Below are 22,024 nucleotides of genomic sequence, written 5' to 3'. Positions count from 1 at the left end.
TGCTAACTGACAGGAAGACTCTATGAACTTCCAGTGAGCTCCACAGCACCGTGGTAGTTAATTGAGAACTACAAGCTGACAGCCACTAAGGCTGCTGGGATTTGTAATTTCACATTCACAGAACACAGTAAATGAATGATGCTGGTGGGCAGAGCAGGGGTGGGTTCAGGGGCCGGTGCATTCATAACAACATGTTACATGTTGCACCCTGAATATGGGTGTAACATGTTATGAAAGGTGAACTTAAAGGGAAACAATGGCAGGCATGTAAGAAAATGTTTTCATAAAGATTCATTCTTTACTTCCCCATCCAAAAGCTGATGTCTAGACTGTGATTTTAGAGGTTACAATGTATCCAAAGACATATGATTGTTTCTGGTTTAAAAGTTACTGGCCTGTGTTGGTGATGAATTTCTGATGTCTACAGGCAGCCTGGAACCATCCCAGCCTTTCCTTCTCTCAAGGAAAGTCTATTGATTTTAAATGTCAGCTGAAAAGCATAATGCCCCATCAAATTAAGTCTAAAATAGATGAATCTGCCAGACGGCACCTAATCACCTTAGGAAAACAACTCTCCCCTTGACTAAAGTTTTATCTTAGTTTTCTTTAAAGCATATCTAAACCCAAGAATAAAAATGTAATATATTACAGCTTTCCAGTTCGTAGCTGTGGTGGACTCTATTAGTTTTATTTTTCTGGCCTAATTTCCTTTATTTTCCATTAATGATCTTGCTTAGGGATGCTCAAATCTGCCTGGGTTTGATGAACCCTGTTTGAATTTTGACAAACCCAGAGTAAAGAAAAAACCGCTGGGAATGAGCATTGCCGTGCTACTGGGAAGGGGCATGTACAAATACATACAAAGATTTTTTAAAGCATGACACATTGGGGACTGGGTCTTTCATACAACTTTGAAGGCAACACTGGCCATACAACAAAAATCCTTCAAATAACATGCTTGGGGGGTGCTTTAAATTTTTATGTAGTCTTACGGAATATTACTATTTTTATAGATAGATTTATTAACACTGTACACTAGCAGCATATATTTGGCTGTGGAATTGCTCTTTTCTCGTTTACAGTTAACTTGGCTTACATATGGCAGCTACACCGCGGTCTGATTCATTTTTTTGGGTAGTACGATATTCAATTCTAAATGCTTTTGCGATATCATGCCCCTATTCAGGAGGGACGGGTTACCAATATGAGTTCTATAATGCATTTCCAATTCCCTAGTGATCTTAATAAGTTTCCAGTGATCCTTGTTCCTGGCTGCTGCCATAGAAATAAGGCGGCCCAGAAGAACTGCCTTGTGGGCCACCCACAACGTAGCCGGGGAGGTATCAGGAGTATTATTCAGCTGAAAATACTTTTGGATGGAAGTAGCTACTTCTTGACGAGAGCTAGCATCTGTAAGCATAGAGTCATTCAATCGCCAAGAGTAGGGAGTAGAGGCTAGGCCTATAAAGGCAATAGACAATGCCACAATATTATGATCAGACTATAAACATGTGCGTATTCCCGCTTTTGTGGAGTTGGCTAGAAGGATTGGAGAACAATATATGTAATCCAGCTTTGCATAAGAGTCATGCGGATGGGAATAAAATGTATAATCCCTAGCTCCCACATTATGCACCCTCCAGGAGTCGACAAGCTGAAATGATTCTAATCTTTTAGCAAGAGATTTAAGGAAGGCCAGGGAAGAAAGTGAAGAGGAACTTCTATTCAGTAAAGGGTTGGCTACCAAATTTAAGTCACCTACCAATAAATGAGGGGACAAGAACTTATCAAGAACGTCAAAAATGTTTTAAAAAAAAGGTTGCTTAAGCTGAATTTGGGGCATAAACATTGGCTATTGTAAGTTCACAACCCAAAAGGGTGCCCTTGATAATAATAAACCTGCTCTTAGGGCCACGATATACCTGTTGCACCTCCAAGGGAAACGAGTTATGAAGGAAGTTCGCCACCCCCCTGCTCTTGGTGGAGTATATGGTGTAAAATCCTTGCTTATATGATCTGTGGAAAAAGGCAGGATGTTTGGCCGCTGTGAAATGGGTCTCTTGTAGTAGGATAATCTTCGCCCCTAGTTGCCTGTTATGGAGGAAGGTTGTTTTGTGCTTATTTGGCAAATTAAAACCCTGGACATTATGTGATATACAGTGAATCACCATGTTTAAATAAAAGAAAAAGAGCATCAAACAACATTATTGTATCAATAAGATCTGTATCAAAAAAATTTGGTCTAAAAGATGGAGTACCCGGTTTATCAACCTGAAGGGTGAAGTTTGACTTTATCATTTTATGAAATATCCACAGCACATATGTGTGGCAATGAGAGCCACAAAATTGTGTATGACTATCATCATGTACAAAAAACTAGAACATAAAACAACAAAAACAGGGCCCAAACAGCCCCTATAGTTAAAGAGATCAAAACAAACAATGGATCATGTAGGCGGACTGCCTCACCCGAAAAGACAGAGAACCATAATTTTGAAGGGCCAACAGGGCCAAAAAACCCCATCGCTCCAAAGCACTGAAAGCATAGTGGCCACTCCACAACAGGGCAGTGAGCCCTCTGACCATGCCTGGCGATAGGGTGGAGTAGCACATCGATTGAACCCATGGATTCAATCTGCAGGCCAAAAATGAAGGGTCTAATAACCCATATAAAACATGTTGCACGACAAGGTATCTAGGGGGTTAACCCAAGAATAGCAGACACAGCTTGTAATAATGTGTCTATGGCATGTCCCAATAAGTGATCAAAATGGGGGATAGTAAACTGAAGCACGAATCCTCATCATCCCGCCAAATGTCTGACTCTTCACCTGTCATGCCGTGGTGATGTAGTGTTCTGGATGGGAGATACCCGAGGAGTAGAAGGTAGACGTTGAGGCGTGGGAGTGTCTGCTAGGCCCAACTTCACCAGGATTTCTTGCCCCACAAGAGGATTAGTAGCCGTATATGTGCTTCCATTGTGTGGAATAATCAGCTTAAAGGGAAAGCCCCATTTGTAGCGAATACGAGCTAATGATAAGGCAGATGTGATCTCCCGCATTTTCCGGCATTTCTCCAACGTGGCCTGAGAGACATCTGGGAAAATTTGCAGAGTTGAGCCCTCCAAGGATATCACAGAGGTATTGCGAGCAGCCCTAAGAATGTCCTCTTTAATCAGGAAATCTTTCATACACAGAATCATTTCCAGAGGAGGTTTATCAACAGGAGGCTTTGGACGCAGCGCTCTATGTACAGGTGGAACTCGAAAAATTAGAATATCGTGCAAAAGTTCATTTATTTCAGTAATGCAACTTAAAAAGTGAAAATAATATATGAGATAGACTCATTACATGCAAAGCAAGATAGTTCAAGCCATGATTTGTCATAACTGTGATGATTATGGCTTACAGCTCATGAAAACCCCAAATCCACAATCTCAGAAAATTAGAATATTGTGAAAAGGTGCAATATTCTCAGCTCAAAGTGTCCCACTCTAATCAGCTAATTAAACCATAATACCTGCAAAGGGTTCCTGAACCTTAAATGGTCCTTCAGGTAATTGCAAAAGAAGTTGGATGTTCCCAAAGTGCTGTTTTAAAGCACATTTATAGAAAGTTATGTGGAAGGGAAAAGTGTGGAAGAAAAAGGTGCACAAGCAGCAGGGATGAGCACAGCCTGGAAAGGATTGTCAGGAAAAGGCCATTCAAAAGTGTTGGGGACTTTCACAAGGAGTGAACTAAGGCTGGAGTCAGTGCATCAAGAGCCACCACACACAGATGGATCCTGGACATGGGCTACAAATGTCGTATTCCTCTTGTCAAGCCGCTCCTGAACAACAAACGTCAGAAGCGTCTTACCTGGGCTAAAGAAAAATGGACCTGGTCTGTTGCTCAGTGGTCCAGAGTCCTCTTTTCTGATGAGAGCAACTTTTGCATCTCATTTGGAAACCAAGGACCCAGAGTATGGAGGAGGAATGGAGAGGCACACACTGCAAGATGCTTGACGTTTCCACAGTCTGTGTTGATTTGGGGAGCCATGTCATCTGCTGGTGTTGGTCCACTGTGCTTCATTAAGTCCAGGGTCAACGCAGCCATCTACCAGGAGATTTTGGAGCACTTCATGCTTCCTTCCACAGACGAGCTTTATGGGGATGCTGACTTCATTTTCCAGCAGGACTACTGTGCTTGATTGGCCAGCAAACTCGCCTGACCTGAACCCCATAGAGAATCTATGGGGCATTGCCAAGAGAAAGATGAGAGACATGAGACCGAACAATGAAGAAGAGCTGAAGGCCGCTATTGAAGCATCCTGGTCTTCCATAACACCTCAGCAGTGCCACAGGCTGATAGCTTCCATGCCACGCCGCATTGAGGCAGTAATTGCTGCAAAAGGGGCCCAAACCAAGTACTGAGTACATATGCATGCTTATACTTTTCAGAGGTCCCATATTGTTCTATGTACAATCCTTGTTTTATTGATTGCATGTAATATTCTAATTTTCTGAGATTGTGAATTTGGGGTTTTCATGAGCTGTAAGTCATAATCATCACAATTATGACAAATCACGGCTTGAACTATCTTGCTTTGCATGTAATGAGTCTATCTCATATATTAGTTTCACCTTTTAAGTTGCATTACTGAAAAGAAATGAACTTTTGCACGATATTCAAATTTTTCGAGTTTCACCTGTATATGATCACATGTAAAGGTCTTAGTGTCCTGGTCTGGAAGAAGAGACTTGAACAACTTAGTTATAGCATGTGAAAGATCTGTATCCCCACGAATACGCAGATTATTCCGATGGTTACGGTTATTGAGATCCTCTACCTGTGCCTGTACCTGTGCAAAGGCAGTCTGTAAGAGGTTGTGGTCAATGGAGAGCTTACCATAGGCCAGGCTGAGCTCATCATGCTTTGGTTCTAAGCGATCCGTTCTGGACCCAAGTGCAGCTATTTCCTGAGAAAGGACATTAGTGCTTTTATGTAGTTCTAACTGGAATTTAGCGGCCAATTTAGTATATATAGTCTCCAGACAAGATTCTAAGTCCCCCTTCGTAAGCTGCTGCGAATACTCACTATCCTGTGCAGATGGATGAGTCGCTCTATACTGTGTAAAATGGGATGGGATGCTCTGTCGGTGCCATCTTGTGACATGCTGCCGTAGTGTAAAATGAAGGAAAGAATAGCCCCAGGGAGCCAGTAAAGACCGAAGCATCTTTGCAAAAAATTTTGAAAACCATTTATCATTTTCCTTCAACTTCACAATTATGTGCCACTTTGTGTTGGTCTATCACATAAAATCCCAATAAAGCACATTTACAGTTTTGGTTGTAACATGACAAAATGTGGAAAATTCCAAGGGGTATGAAGACTTTTTCAAGGTACTGTATATATATATATATATATATATATATAATACATGTGTTGTATATTGCTACTTGGTCATATGTCAGCTGTCAGAAAATTGAATGAAGCTGTTCAAAATGCCAGCAACTTTCCAACAGACGTGTGTATGTTTGACCTCTACCTTTTTTTTTTCTTTTTGCAAAAGTAGTCAAAACAAGTGTGCTGGACAAGATAAATGTGCAAATGTCAACAGGATCAAATTGTAAGAGGTGACCTTTTTACCTTTACACGTAGAGTCCTGTGTAGTTATTTTGTTTGACTCTCTAGTATATTATCAAATAATTAAATCTTTTAACAGTTTTTGTCTAATTATATACTGCAAGAAATATACTTCAGATCCAAAAGTTCGGCTGAGTCACACTTTGAGGCTTCTTAGGAAAGACACCAGAATAGATCAAAACAGTTTCAAGAGTTGTAAAACTTTTGGCAAAGTTGGGAGCAAGTTGCTAATCACCTTTTAACTTAGCAGATCCTGACTTTTTGACATGTGCTACAGTACATAATTATTTCATGACTTGGATTTATTATACAGCCTGAGTTCTTGGGATAGAACATTGATAAGAAACATCAGTGCCTGGCTGTCTTTGTTAACTATGAATTCAGCAGTGGTCAGAGGGTAACATTTAGCACAGTAAGAACTGTACAGATATTCCCCTAAAAATGAAAATCAAACTTGACACATTGTTATCATTTTTTGGTATAGATCAATAGTTTCTGTTCGGGTTTAACTTAAATACCCATGTGCAGTGATTAAATTAAAAGAACGGCTTAGGATTTAATACTCTCCCCTTCTCCATTGCTGTCCCTTGCAGTAATGTTTTTTAGCCACAAGATGTTCTCAGTTTCCTAACTGTGCAGGGCATCACAGGCCTGCCCCTGAGGGGCAAACATCTTTACATCAATGGAAACCTGAAGAGGATCCAGTCTGTTAGGTGATCACCCTGAAGACATCTGAAGTAGTAAGTACGTTTTTTATAAAATCATAAAATACTTCTGGTGATGCATCATCAAAGCTGTGATGGGGGCTGGAGAGTCTGAAGTGCAGAGTTGCATTTTTTTTTAAGTATACATTGTTTCAAAGTACTTAAACTCCAGACAAACAAATAAAAATGTCAATTCTCCCTTCCGCCTCCCGTATTTTTAAAGACGCTGATGCATTTCTTAGGGCTCACGCAGGGCGGACTGACCATTTGGAAACTCGGGCACTGCCCGGGGTCAGTAGGGGGCCCCATGAGATGCCCCTGGTACCTTTTTCATAGGCTTTTTTGAGTTTGGGCAAGGACACAGGGGTCCCATGATCCCCTATTGCCCAGGGGCCCCATGAGTAGTCAGTCCGCCCCTGGGCTCACGTACACTGCAGCTGATAAACTGACGTTCAGGAACTTTTCTGCGTTTTTTTCAGCAGCCCCTGAACTCACCCTAATGTTTTCCTATGTGTCCATGTACACATCGTCGTTTACAGTCATTTACAGGCAGTTGAGTTTACAGTCGTTTTTTTGAACGCACCAATCTTGCGTTCAAGGAGTAGATTCTTTCAGCGTTTCAAACGCCAAACGCTTGTAAACACGGCTAACCGTGTTTATAAGCGTTTGCGTTTAGAAGTGTTTTTTAACTGTTCCATATACAAATGCTGTTCAGAGCCTTTTTTCATCATCAGAAATGCATGCAAAGCATTTTCAGTGTATTCAAATGGACCCGGTACACCAGCGCAGTCAGTTCCAGGTTTTGCGTGAAGGAAAAATTGGTAGAACGTGCCGCATTATGCTCATGATGGGATCCAATGTGAATACAACCAGGTAATCTCAAACACATACTGCTCTCTCTATATCTCTCAAAATGTTTGAAATAGTTAATTTTTACTGTTTTTCAGTGCATTCTGGGCATTTGGGAAGGTGTCCTGAGGTTATCTTTAAAATTCAAAGATAACTGCTTCTAAATGCAAATGCGCATAAACGCGGTATGCAAATGGGGCCAAACAGATGTTTTTTAACCTACATTTTCCAGCAGTCAGTTTCCATCATTCAGAAGAGTTTTCCAAACGTCCCGTGTACATGAGCCCTGACAGTAGTTTATAAGGATAATATAAGTCAACCAGGAGTTCGGCAGAGAGAGAAAGGAGAAGAGTGCCATTGACGTATTGGGGCTTTACTATGTGGCAGGAGATAAAGGGCTTGTGGTTTGTGGTTTGGCGTGCAAACAATCCTTGGAGGCTGTTAGATCTCGGCACAGGAGCATCTGTGGAGGGAGAGGGATCGATAAATAGAGAACACGGAAAAAAAGAATACCTGAAGTTTGTCTGAAAGTGAAGTTATACTTTAGGCCTTGGAGCTGGAGTTTAAGGGCTCAAATTATTAAAAAAATCACTGGGAAAGTCTCAGTCACTCGTGGAAGTGTAACAAATAATTCCCGTAATGTTTGTAATATGTGTGTAATGTTTTGCTTGTTGCCTTGTGAATGTAACAACCCCTGACATTCAACCATGAGAGTTAATAGGCTGAGAACATTCGACCAACAGGGGACAGAATATGAGGGAGACATATGCACTCCATATGTCCAGTCTATTGAGAATATTGTGCAAATGGCTGAATGAATGAGTGTTCGGTCGAACGAACATCCTGCTGCTGAGTGAAGCAAAACGTAGCAGTGGGATTTTCACTGCTGCAAAATATGACAACTACCGTCCTGCTGTTGTACTCCATTCACATTGTCATGTAGAGGGAACGAGCGTTCCCACTTTGCCATTTTGACAGCACACTTTCCATGCAATCTATGCACGTTTTTCACCCGAAAAGAAGCTCCCACTTTTCTGGCAACAAGCTTCACACAATTTTTAAAGGTGCAGTTTGCCACAATTGCCATGCAGCAGAATCACATCACATTTGGGGTCCCATTGAAGGATAATGGCACCCAAAAGCGTGCTGCACATTGTGCTGTGATTGCCGCTTGATTTGGAATCGCTGGCAGAATAGCAGCAATTTTGCCCACGATTCAATATTGTGAAATGTGAATGGAGCCTTAGGGAGTTTACAATTTTCAAGATGTTGAGGTTACCTACCCCTGCTATGTGCATCACAGTGATAATGGCACCACTATTTTTACAAAATCATAACTGGGGTATTAAAATGCATTGGGTGCACAGAAAGTGCATTTTTTATCCTTTGTAGCCCTTGAGGAATATATTTAAAGTGTCACTAAACCCACAACAGTGAAATTAGTCTGTATATGCAGTAAAGCAAGCTTGTTATACTCACCGTGGAACTAAAGGGGTTAATCCTTTGTATAAAAAGGATGTTTGATCCTGTCCTTCTTCCAGTGTCTCCTAAATATCTCCTGATTAAACAGAGGCTGGAGGGGGGGGGGCAATCTGCACATGCTCAGTTTGGTGTGTATTGCTAGAGAGTTTTTTTTTTTTCCTTGGGAGAGTGCATGTGATCAACACTGTCCAGACAGAGGTCAGGGGTCCTGCGTCCTCCTACAGGAGAATTAAAACTCCTCCTACATGCTTTGACCAATGCTCAGATGGACACTAATAGAAGTCACAAGACTTATATACTGTTGATGAGAAAAGGTATTTAGCAGTTTATATTTAAAATAATAATTGCAATTTCATGTTGTGTGTACTGTGGGAGACCAGATACAGTGAATGCAGGGTCTTGGGTTTAGTAACACTTTAAATGAAAGTTCGGCTTTAAGCATGGTTTTTAATGTCTAACAATAATTATACTGACATTTATATTAGTACCAGGGGCGGACTGACCATTTGGAAACCCGGGCACTGCCCGAGGGCCCGGGGTCAGTAGGGGGCCCCATGAGATGCCCCTGGTACATTTATCATAGGCTATTTTGAGTTTGGGCAAGGACACAGGGGCCCCATGATTCCCTATTGCCCGGGGACCCCATGAGTTGTCAGTCCGCCCCTGATTAGTACATTATTTAGAGCTCAATTAATCGTTCAACTGATTGAAACTATTTATATCCATTGGTTTACATGCTAACCGAAGAATAGCAGGGCCTCCGTTATGCACTGAAATTTAAGTTTCAAAGGAAGCAATCACTCTGTAAATTATAGATTAACATTATGGTATAAATTATAGATTAACCTTATAGAGGAACATCTCATTTTACTCTTTATTAATATTGCTCAGGAATAAGTAAAAATCTAGTAGGTGAAGACAAACCCGAGGATAAATCTTTTATTAATCATTCATGAAAGTATTAAAATCACAATTGAATTTGTCATTTTGATAAACACCAGTGTGTGTGTGTGTGTATATAGACAAATGTAATTATGTTTATTGAATGGGAACATGCAGGATGTTTGCTATGGTTTCATTTTCCTAGTTATTACATTGAAAGACAGATTCATTGACCAGAACAAGTTTGCTATTTAAGGTTGCATGCATTTCATCTTTGGAATGTGTAACTGTATGTTATGTCCGAGGAGAGGCAAAATTATATACACTGCTCAAAAAAGGAACACTTTTTAATCAGAGTATAGCATCAAGTCAAGGAAACTCCTGAGATATTGATCTGGTCAGGTAAGTAGCAGAGGGGGTTGTTAATCAGTTTCATCTGCTTTGGTGGTAATGAAATTAACAACAGGTGCACTAGATGGGCAAAAATGAAATGACCCCCAAAACAGGAACGGTTTTACAGGTGGAGGCCACTGACATTTTTTTCCCTACTCATCTTTTCTGACTGTTTTTCACTAGTTTTGCATTTGGCTAGGGTCAGTGTCGCTACTGGTAGCATGAGGCGATACCTGGACCCTACAGAGGTTGCACAGGCAGTCCAACTCCTCCAGGATGGCACATCAATACGTGCCATTGCTAGAAGGTTTGCTGTGTCTCCCAGCACAGTCTCAAGAGCATGGAGGAGATTCCAGGAGACATCAGCAGGACTGCTATCTTCTCCTAGTGTAAGGAGGAACAGGATGAGCACTGCCAGAGCCCGAAGAATGACCTCCAGCAGGCCACTGGTGTGAATGTCTCTGACCAAACAATCAGAAACAAACTTCATGAGGGTGGCCTAAGGGCCCGACATCCTCTAGCGGGCCCTGTGCTCACTGTCCGCTACCATAGAGCTCGATTGGCATTTGCCATTAAACACCAGAATTGGCAAGCCCGCCACTGGCATTCTGTGCTTTTTACAGATGAGAGCAGGTTCACCCTGAGCACAGTATAAAACATAAACAACAGAGATGGCACAAACGGCTAGCACATTACCCTTGACATATTTCATTGTATAAAATGAATATAAATTATACTCACCAACATTGCGAGCTAAAAGCATACAAATACATAAGCCACATAAAAAAGTCTACTCTCCAACACCACCTGGAGATAAAATGACAACCAGCCACTGACCCATTTCGAAGATCTGGTCTCCTTCATCAGAGATAAAGCTAATGTTCTCAGCAGATGCCAGCACATGGAGCAGCATAAGCTCTGAGGAAAGTTATTAGCGCAGCGTTTGATCTTGTCTGGAGAGGAGCCATTATTGGAGTGCTGACCCTTAGAGAGAGTTGTGTATGCAGTGGGCACAAATCTTTGGAGTGACAACCGTCCTGAAGGATCTGTGAGAGGGATCCTTTTAAGTGTTTTGACCTGCAAGGGTCGAAGTTTTAAGGTGAGAGGCTGATCTAGCCGGAGGTCGGATATTTTGTCAACAATCAACCCACTGTCACAAAAATATCAGCACGAGTTTTGGATTGGAGTGTGATCATCTATGTGTTTGGACTTTATAAGCACAGAAATATATAATTTTCGTGTTGTGTGTTGTTGCACTTTTTTCACATGTATGCACATTGATTTTCACTGAATGGGGGTATTTATGGATACACGTGTGTATTGATGTACACGTTGGTTCATATTTATATATATTTATTTATATATTCCTGTAGATGCACTAATATATTTTTTTGGAATTGATTATATATTATATATTTCCAATAGTTAGAAATATTGATTTATTTTTTATTTTCATCACTATCACTGTGGAAATTTGTTTTGGGTTCACTGATCACTGGATGATATTTATTTGTGAAAATTTCACTTAAAACGGCACGGTATTGGTATTATTATTATATGATATATTACATTATAAGTTATATATTATTATAATTATGATTTGGGTTTATACACAGATAAATATTTTATATGAGTAGCGCTACATTTTATTTATTAGTTCACATATTCATTGGTATATGATTTAATGTTAGTAGCTTCTCTGGGTTTATATATATTTTTTTGTTTGTTTTGAGCGCAGGAGGTTCACACCATTAATGTTCTGAGCAGACCAACCTCCCTTATCAGTGTAATCTGCCATTTTCGGGAGCAGGAATTATGAGGGGCGAGTGGAGCCTCTTAAAGGGACCACTGCCCATAGATAAACATTAGTTCTATGTCCAGAGCTTCGAGGACATTGGTACCTGCATAACACATTTATTCCCAATTATCTGTAGTACATTAAGTGACATTGTATGGTAAAAACTCACTTATCCAGTGTAATCTTAAAGATGGCGACAAGATGAACAATAAACAGTTTCATAACATATTCCAACAGAATAGCAATACTTCCTCATGTCCCACTTCTTGGTCAACCCTTATTCAGAGCTCTGACCTAGGCAGAGCATAAAATATCACCTCACTGTATGGGATGGTTCACACAGGGTCCCTACATGATGGAGACAGATGTCCTAGAGCGGCGTGCTTCTGCATTTTGGAACGCACACCGCCTCTCACCAGAACACACTTGATAATGGAAGTGAACCAGCAAACACAAATGCTCCTGCGCTTGGGGATGGACTCGATGCAGGATGCAACAACATTAGGAATGTCCTGGAACATGCACACCTTGCTGCCCTCAACAGACCGGGGGAATCCAAATATATTGAATGAGGAAAGAACAAAGAGAGGGCGCACAGGCCTAGTGCATTACCATAAAAAATGTTTAATAAGAAATAAAATAGGTGTTGTACTCACAAACGACAATAAAGTCAAGGCACATCATAGAAGAACAGCTGGATCAACACCGCGCTGAGTAACAGTCCGTAATGGGGAATGTAGACATCCAATAGGCTGACACGTTTCGAGGATTTGCCTCTTCCTCAGAGCACTCAGTCTTTTTGGGTATGAGTCTATCAGCATGGCACATCTTGACTTGGCAATATTTGTCCACTCTTCCTTGCAAAAACACTCCAAATCTGTCAGATTGCAAGGGCATCTCCTGTGCACAGCTCTCTTCAGATCACTCCACAGGTTTTCGATTGGATTCAGGTCTGGGCTCTGGCTGGGCCATTCCAACACTTTAATCTTCTTCTGGTGAAGCCATTCCTTTGTTGATGTGGATGTATGCGTTGGGTCCTTGTCATACTGAAAGATAAAGTTCCTCTTCATGTTCAACTTTCTAACAGAAGCCTGAAGGTTTTGTGCCAATATTGGCTGGTATTTGGAACTGTTTATAATTCCCTCTACCTTGACTAAGGCCCCAGTTCCAGCTAAAGAAAAACAGCCCCAAAGCATGATGCTGCCACCACCATGCTTCACTGTGGGTATGGTGTTCTTTTGGTGATGCGCAGTGTTGTTTTTGCACCAAACATATCTTTTGGAATTGTGGCCAAAAAGTTCAACCTTGGTTTTATCAGACCGGAACACATTTTCCCACATGCTTTTGGGAGACTTCAGATGTGTTTTTGCAAAATTTAGCCGGGCTTGGATGTTTTTCTTCGTAAGAAAAGGCTTCTGTCTTGCCACTCTACCTCATAGCCCAGACATATGAAGATTATGGGAGATTGTTGTCACATTTACCACACAGCCAGTACTTGCCAGATATTCCTGCATCTCCTTTAATGTTGCTATAGGCCTCTTGGCAGCCTCCCAGATCACTTTCCTTCTCGTCTTTTCATCAACTTTGGGAGGACATCCAATTCTTGTTAATGTTACTGTTGACCCATATTTTCTCCATTTGATGATGACTGTCTTCATTATGTTCCATTGTATATCTAATGCCTTGGAAATTCTTTTGTACCCTTCTCCTGACTGATATCTGTTAACAATGAGATCCCTCTGATGCTTTGGAAGCTCTCTGCGGACCATGGCTTTTGCTGTAAGATGTGACTAAGAAAATGTCAGGAAAGACCTACTAGAACAACTGAACTTTATTTGGGGTTCAGAGGCACTTTAAATGATGGCAGGTGCGTACTGATTCCTATTTAACATGATTTTGAATGTGATTGCTCACTTCTGAACAGAGCTACATCCCCAGTTATAAGATGGTGTGCACACTTATGCAACCACATTATTTTAGTTTTTTATGTTTACTTCCCCACTGTGGGGTGGGGGGCCCATGGAACCCAACTCACTTTGGAGAGGTAGGGAGACCCCTGTCTGAGCTCCCCATATCCCTATTATGTGTAAGTTACCCTGTGCCTGTTAGGGGTACAGGGTGATCTGTTCTAATATTGGGGTGGGGGGTTGTTGATTGTTTGATGCCATGTGGTTGCATGCCATTGTTCTATTGTTTGTCTTGCTTGGGAGCAAACTATTATGGGATGTATGTGTTTGTGTATTAGTTTAGTGGGGGTGTCTCCAGCAGCCTTCCCTCCTGATGGGACTGTCTGTTGGTGTGAAGTTTGAATACCTGTGTGTCTCTTGTTGCTAAGTGTAGATTGCCCCATCCTGTGTCATTATGCAGGGAGGGGGGACTGTCCCCTGAGTGTATAAAAAGCCAGATCGAGTTTCAAATAGAGAGTTCCATGTTCAGGCAGACTGGTGTTGTCTAGTCTTGTTTGGTTGGCTGTGGTGGCTGTGGTCGGTGTTCGGACGGGGAAGCGGTATTATAACGGAAGTACCCAAGTGCAGACTGGGTCAGTTCTGTTATACCCTCCCTAACAGATTTCAGTTTGTTTTTCAATTGAGTTGTACAGTTTATAGGTCACATTAAAGGTGGAAAAAGTTCTGACATGATTTATCTTTGTCTCATTTTTTTACATCACAGAAAACTGACATTTTAACAAGGGTGTGTAGACTTCTTATATCATATACTGTGTGTGTGTATATACATATATATATATATATATATATATCATATAGGAGTGTGATTGTATACCAAATGGTTACACCCACTGAGCTATTCTTATGTGGGACTATGGCGTTAAATAAATAAAATAAATTAGATGGATGAAATATAAATATATAAAAGGATAGAAGGCAATTAAAACAATATTATCTACTACACTGCCTGTATGGTAACTATACCTGAAACTGGTCAGGGAGGATCACCTATAGGTGCCACCTAGATCACTGTATGTATTTCTAGGTCTTCATTTAGACCTCTGGGTGTCATGGAGTCTAGCTGGTGAATCCAGATGGCTTCCCGGTTACAGAAGTTGTGCTTCCTGCCTGTATCAGCAGCACCCATGATAGCTTCTATTCCAAAGACTTTCAAGCCCTCCATGCTCATCCCATGGAATTCTGCAAAGCGACTAGACACTGAGTGTTTATCAAACCCCTTGAGGATGTTCCTCTTATGCTCCCCGAACCTGATTCTCAAGGTACGAGAGGTGCAGCCCACATATAGGAGGCCACAAGGGCAGATAAGACCGTATACCACATATTGCACACCACAGTTGATCAACTGTTGAATCTGGTGAACCTTTCCATCTGTACCCATCACTTTCTTCATTCTATGCCACATGAATTGACATGCCCCACAGTTGGCCACTCCACAACGATAACTACCCTTCTCATCAAAGAGGGATGTCCAGGCAGATCTAACCCTTGGCTCTATAAGGGAGGTTGGTATGCTCAGGGCATTAGCCATAGCTCTGAAGAAGGGTTGTTGGAGAGTGGACTTTTCTATATGTCTGTTTTTGTTTGCTTTCAGCTCGCAATGTTTGTGCATATAATTCATATTTGTTTTATATAATAAAATATGTCAAGGGTGATGCACTAGGCATGTGTGCCCTCTCTGTTGTCTATATTTTATATAGTGCTGGATTTCCGTGATGTGAGGAGGGCTGCATCGCCAATTCCCTTTTTGTACCCTGGTTGCTACTAGGCTGGTTATCACGGTCATATGATGGGTGCCTCTGTCTACTTCTGAGCGTTTGGGTGTCAATATGCTTGTTCTGTTCACTCTCAGCACATGTGACAGACATGAAAGGGTCTGGAGAAGCTGTAGAGAACGTTATCCTGCCTGTAACATTGTTCAGCATGACCGTTTTGGTGGTGGGTCAGTGATGGTCTGGGGAGACATATCCTTGGATGGACACACAGACCTCTACAGGCTAAACAATGGCACCCTGACTGCCATTAGGTATCTGGATGAAATCCTTTGACCCATTGTCAGACCCAATGCTGGTACAGTTGGTCTTGGGTTCCTCCTGGCCTCACGTGGTTAGAGTATGCAGGAAGTTCCTGGAGGATGAAGGAACTGATACTATTAAATGGCCCCCACGCTCACCTGACCTAAATCCAATAGAACACCTCTGGGATATCATGTTTCGGTTCATCTGACACCGCCAGATTGCATTTCAGACTGTCCAGGAGCTCAATGATGCCCTGGTCCAGATCTGGGAGAAAATACTCCAGGACACCATCCGTTGTTTCATTAGGAGCATGCCCCAATGTTGTCAGGCATGCATACAAGCACGTGGGGGCCATACAAACTACTGAGTACCATTTTGAGTTGCTGCAATGAAATCTCAACAAAATGGATTAGCCTCCTGCATCATTGTTTCACTTTGTGTTTCAGGGTGTCGTTGAATTCAGTAGGTTGATAATTCTCATTTCCAACAAATGATGGGGCATCCTTACGTTCCAAACACATTACCCGTCCATATCAGTATAGATATCTAGCATGATATTTTTCCCCATTGAGATCTGATGTGTTTTCAAAGTGTTCCATTTTTTTGAGCAGTGTAGTTTTTCTTTGTAAAAGCACGCTAAGAGGGTAATGAGAAAAAGAAAAAAGAAAAAAAAGTATTTTACAGTAAAGCTCCACACTAATTGGCATAAAACCTGTATTCAAAAATATTTTTAACAAATCCTAAAAATGTAGAGTTTATTAAGCATGTTTCTGCAGATTTGAATAACACCAACACCATATACAGAACATCCAGAAAGTATTCACAGCGCTTAACTTTTCCCACATTTTGTTATATTACAGCCTATTCCAAAATGGATTAAATTCATTTTTTTCTTCAACATTCTACAAACAATACCCCATAATGACAACGTGAAAGAAGTTCATTTTGAAATCTTTGCAATATATTAAAAATAGAAAATGAAAAAAAAAAACACATGTACATAAGTATTCACAGCCTTTGCCATGACACTCAAAATTGAGCTCTGGTGCATCCTGTTTCCACTGATCATCCTTGAGATGTTTCCACAACTTGATTGGAGTCACTTGTGGGAAATTCAGTTGATTGGACATGATTAGGAAAGGCATAACCCTGTCTATATAAGTTCCCAAAGTTAACAGTCATGTCAGAGCACAAACCAAGACATGAAGTCCAAGGATTTGTCCGTAGACCTCTGAGACATAATTGTTAGAGATGAGCGAATCGAAGTAGGCGAAGTGGAATTCGTTTCGAATATTAGGAAAATTTCGATTCGTGTCGAATCCGAAAATAAGCAGACTTCGAAATTTTTCCTAAAATGGCGGCGACATGTGCGGCGACGGAGCGGGGATGTCTGGGAAGGCTCGCAGACAAGGCGCGCTGACCCATAATGCATTCATTCATGACATGTGATCGCATTAGCCAATCAGCAGCCAGCCAGCCAGCACAGTGTAATGGTCGAGCTATAAATGGCGGCCATTTTAGAATTCTCCATTTGCCTCCAGTCATTCAACAGAGGCAGACCTGGCTGTATGCAGGGAGAGAGTTATGGACAGAGAAACGTTACTTAGGGACACAGAAACGTTAGTTAGGGCCACAGAATCGTTACTTAGGGCCATAGAAACGTTACATAGGGCCACAGAAACGTTACTTAGGGCCACAGAATCGTTAGTTAGGGCCACAGAAACGTTACTTAGGGACACAGAATTGTTACTCAGGGACAGACAGAATTGTTACTGAGGGATACAGAATTGTTACTGAGGGCCACAGAATCGTTACTTAGGGTCACAGAAACGTTACTTAGGGCCACAGAATTGTTACTTAGGGACAGACACAGAATTGTTACTGAGGGACACAGATTTGTTACTGAGGGCCACAGAATCGTTACTTAGGGCCACAGAATTGTTACTTAGGGACAGACACAGAATTGTTACTGAGGGACACAGATTTGTTACTGAGGGCCACAGAATCGTTACTTAGGGCCACAGAAACGTTACTTAGGGACAGACACAGAATTGTTATTGAGGGACACAGAATTGTTACTAAGGGCCACAGAAACGTTACTTAGGGCCACAGAAACGTTACTTAGGGCCACAGAATCGTTACTTAGGGCCACAGAAACGTTACTTAGGGCCACAGAAACGTTACTTAGGGACACAGAATTGTTACTCAGGGACAGACAGAATTGTTACTGAGGGATACAGAATTGTTACTGAGGGCCACAGAAACGTTACTTAGGGCCACAGAATTGTTACTTAGGGACAGACACAGAATTGTTACTGAGGGACACAGATTTGTTACTGAGGGCCACAGAAACGTTACTTAGGGCCACAGAAACGTTACTTAGAGCCACAGAATCGTTACTTAGGGCCACAGAAACGTTACTTAGGGACACAGAATTGTTACTCAGGGACAGACACAGAATTGTTACTGAGGGATACAGAATTGTTACTGAGGGCCACAGAATCGTTACTTAGGGCCACAGAAACGTTACTTAGGGCCACAGAAATGTTAATTAGGGCCACAGAATTGTTACTTAGGGACAGACACAGAATTGTTATTGAGGGACACAGAATTGTTACTGAGGGCCACAGAACCGTTACTTAGGGCCACAGAAACGTTACTTAGGGCCACAGAATTGTTACTTAGGGACAGACACAGAATTGTTACTGAGGGACACAGATTTGTTACTGAGGGCCACAGAAACGTTACTTAGGGCCACAGAAACGTTACTTAGAGCCACAGAATCGTTACTTAGGGCCACAGAACCGTTACTTAGGGCCACAGAACCGTTACTTAGGGCCACAGAACCGTTACTTAGGGCCACAGAATTGTTACTTAGGGACAGACACAGAATTGTTACTGAGGGACACAGATTTGTTACTGAGGGCCACAGAAACGTTACTTAGGGCCACAGAATCGTTACTTAGGGCCACAGAAACGTTACTTAGGGCCACAGAAACGTTACTTAGGGCCACAGAATTGTTACTCAGGGACAGACACAGAACTGTTACTGAGGGATACAGAATTGTTACTGAGGGACACAGAAACGTTACTTAGGGCCACAGAAACGTTACTTAGGGCCACAGAATTGTTACTTAGGGACAGACACAGAATTGTTACTGAGGGACACAGATTTGTTACTGAGGGCCACAAAAACGTTACTTAGGGCCACAGAATCGTTACTTAGGGCCACAGAAACGTTACTTAGGGCCACAGAAACTTTACTTAGGGCCACAGAATTGTTACTTAGGGACACAGAATTGTTACTCAGGGACAGACACAGAATTGTTACTGAGGGATACAGAATTGTTACTGAGGGCCACAGAAACGTTACTTAGGGCCACAGAAACGTTACTTAGGGCCACAGAAACGTTACTTAGGGCCACAGAATTGTTACTTAGGGACAGACACAGAATTGTTACTGAGGGACACAGAATTGTTACTGAGGGCCACAGAACCGTTACTTAGGGCCTCAGAAACGTTACTTAGGGACACAGAATTGTTACTCAGGGACAGACACAGAATTGTTACTGAGGAACACAGAATTGTTACTGAGGGCCACAGAACTGTTACTGAGGGCCACAGAACTGTTACTTAGGGCCACAGAAACGTTACTTAGGGCCACAGAAACGTTACTTAGGGCTACAGAAACGTTACTTAGGGCCACAGAAACGTTACTTAGGGCCACAGAAACGTTACTTAGGGCCACAGAATCGTTACTTAGGGCCACAGAATCGTTACTTAGGGCCACAGAAACGTTACTTAGGGCCACAGAAACGTTACTTAGGGACACAGAATTGTTACTTAGGGACAGACACAGAATTGTTACTGAGGGACACAGAATTGTTACTGAGGGCCACAGAACCGTTACTTAGGGCCTCAGAAACGTTACTTAGGGACACAGAAATGTTACTTAGGGCCACAGAATTGTTACTTAGGGACAGACACAGAATTGTTACTGAGGGACACAGAATTGTTACTGAGGGCCACAGAACCGTTACTTAGGGCCTCAGAAACGTTACTTAGGGACACAGAATTGTTACTCAGGGACACAGAATTGTTACTCAGGGACAGACACAGAATTGTTACTGAGGGACACAGAATTGTTACTGAGGGACACAGAATTGTTACTCAGGGACACAGAATTGTTACTCAGGGACACAGAATTGTTACTGAGGGACACAGAATTGTTACTCAGGGACACAGAATTGTTACTCAGGGACACAGAATTGTTACTCAGGGACAGACACAGAATTGTTACTGAGGGACACAGAATTGTTACTGAGGGACACAGAATTGTTACTGAGGGCCACAGAACTGTTACTTAGGGCCACAGAAACGTTACTCAGGGCCACAGAAACGTTACTCAGGGACACAGAATTGTTACTCAGGGACAGACACAGAATTGTTACTCAGGGACACAGAATCGTTTAATTAAAGAGTATGTCAGACAACATGCAGAGGAGTGGCAGAGGAGGCAATGTTTTAGGAGCGAGCAGACGTGGCAGCAGAGGAAGGGGTCGAGGCAGCACTATTCGCAGCCAGAGGCCAGTGCTCCCGGTGTCATCCAGTACAGTGAGGAAGAGCTAACAGAGGGCGGTCAGGAACGGGGGGAGACATCCGCTTCTTCAGCAGCCAGGCGAAGAAGTAGTGGCGAGGAGAGTGGCTCGGTAGCCGGTCTAGAGACAGGTCTGTCTCCTGACCCACAGGCAGCCGAGGGGGCTAGTAGTGAGGCGGAGACCCTAATTGATGATGATGAGGCTGATCGCACTTGGCAGCCTCGTCGTCATCAGGCTATTGCTTCCGCATCATCAGGAGAAGAGGGTGGCAGCTTGGCAGCGAGCAAAACAGTCGGTGGGTTGTCTCCATCGCCACACTCTGCCATGTGCCACTTTCAGGTCTCCTCACACACTGCTGGTGTGTTCCATTTTTTGTCATAGGGTGCTGGCAGATTACGGGCCTCCCATAGCTGCTGCCAGGCCCCTAATCTGCCATGGGCCCCTGTACCGCCTCCTCATGCTGCTGCCAGGTCCACAGTGTCTCATGCCATGTGCCACTTTCAGGTCTCCTCACACTGCTGGTGTGTTCCATTTTTTGTCATAGGGTGCTGGCAGAATACGGGCCTCCCATAGCTGCTGCCAGGCCCCTAATCTGCCATGGGCCCCTATACCGCCTCCTCATGCTGCTGCCAGGTCCAGAGTCTCTCATGGGTCCCTGTACGGCCTCCCATTGCTGCTGTCTCCATCGCCACACTCTGCCATGTGCCACTTTCAGGTCTCCTCACACTGCTGGTGTGTTCCATTTTTTGTCATAGGGTGCTGGCAGATTACGGGCCTCCTATAGCTGCTGCCAGGCCCCTAATCTGCCATGGGCCCCTATACCGCCTCCTCATGCTGCTGCCAGGTCCAGAGTCTCTCATGGGTCCCTGTACGGCCTCCCATTGCTGCTGTCTCCATCGCCACACTCTGCCATGTGCCACTTTCAGGTCTCCTCACACTGCTGGTGTGTTGAATTTTTTGACATAGGGTGCTGGCAGATTACGGGCCTCCCATAGCTGCTGCCAGGCCCCTAATCTGCCATGGGCCCCTATACCACCTCCTCATGCTGCTGCCAGGTCCAGAGTCTCTCATGGGTCCCTGTACGGCCTCCCATTGCTGCTGTCTCCATCGCCACACTCTGCCATGTGCCACTTTCAGGTCTCCTCACACTGCTGGTGTGTTCCATTTTTTGTCATAGGGTGCTGGCAGATTACGGGCCTCCCATAGCTGCTGCCAGGCCCCTAATCTGCCATGGGCCCCTATACCGCCTCCTCATGCTGCTGCCAAGTCCAGAGTCTGTCATGGGTCCCTGTACGGCCTCCCATTGCTGCTGTCTCCATCGCCACACTCTGCCATGTGCCACTTTCAGGTCTCCTCACACAATGCTGGTGTGTTCAATTTTTTGACATAGGGTGCTGGCAGATTACGGGCCTCCCATAGCTGCTGCCAGGCCCCTAATCTGCCATGGGCCCCTGTACCGCCTCCTCATGCTGCTGCCAGGTCCACAGTGTCTCATGCCATGTGCCACTTTCAGGTCTCCTCACACTGCTGGTGTGTTGAATTTTTTGACATAGGGTGCTGGCAGATTACGGGCCTCCCATAGCTGCTGCCAGGCCCCTAATCTGCCATGGGCCCCTATAACGCCTCCTCATGCTGCTGCCAGGTCCAGAGTCTCTCATGGGTCCCTGTACGGCCTCCCATTGCTGCTGTCTCCATCGCCACACTCTGCCATG

The sequence above is a fragment of the Staurois parvus genome, unplaced genomic scaffold (genome assembly GCF_062004578.1).
Source record: "Staurois parvus isolate SC_StPar_1 unplaced genomic scaffold, SC_StPar_1.0 ptg000027l, whole genome shotgun sequence".
NCBI lineage: Eukaryota > Metazoa > Chordata > Amphibia > Anura > Ranidae > Staurois > Staurois parvus.
Note: the sequence above shows the minus strand (reverse complement) of the source record.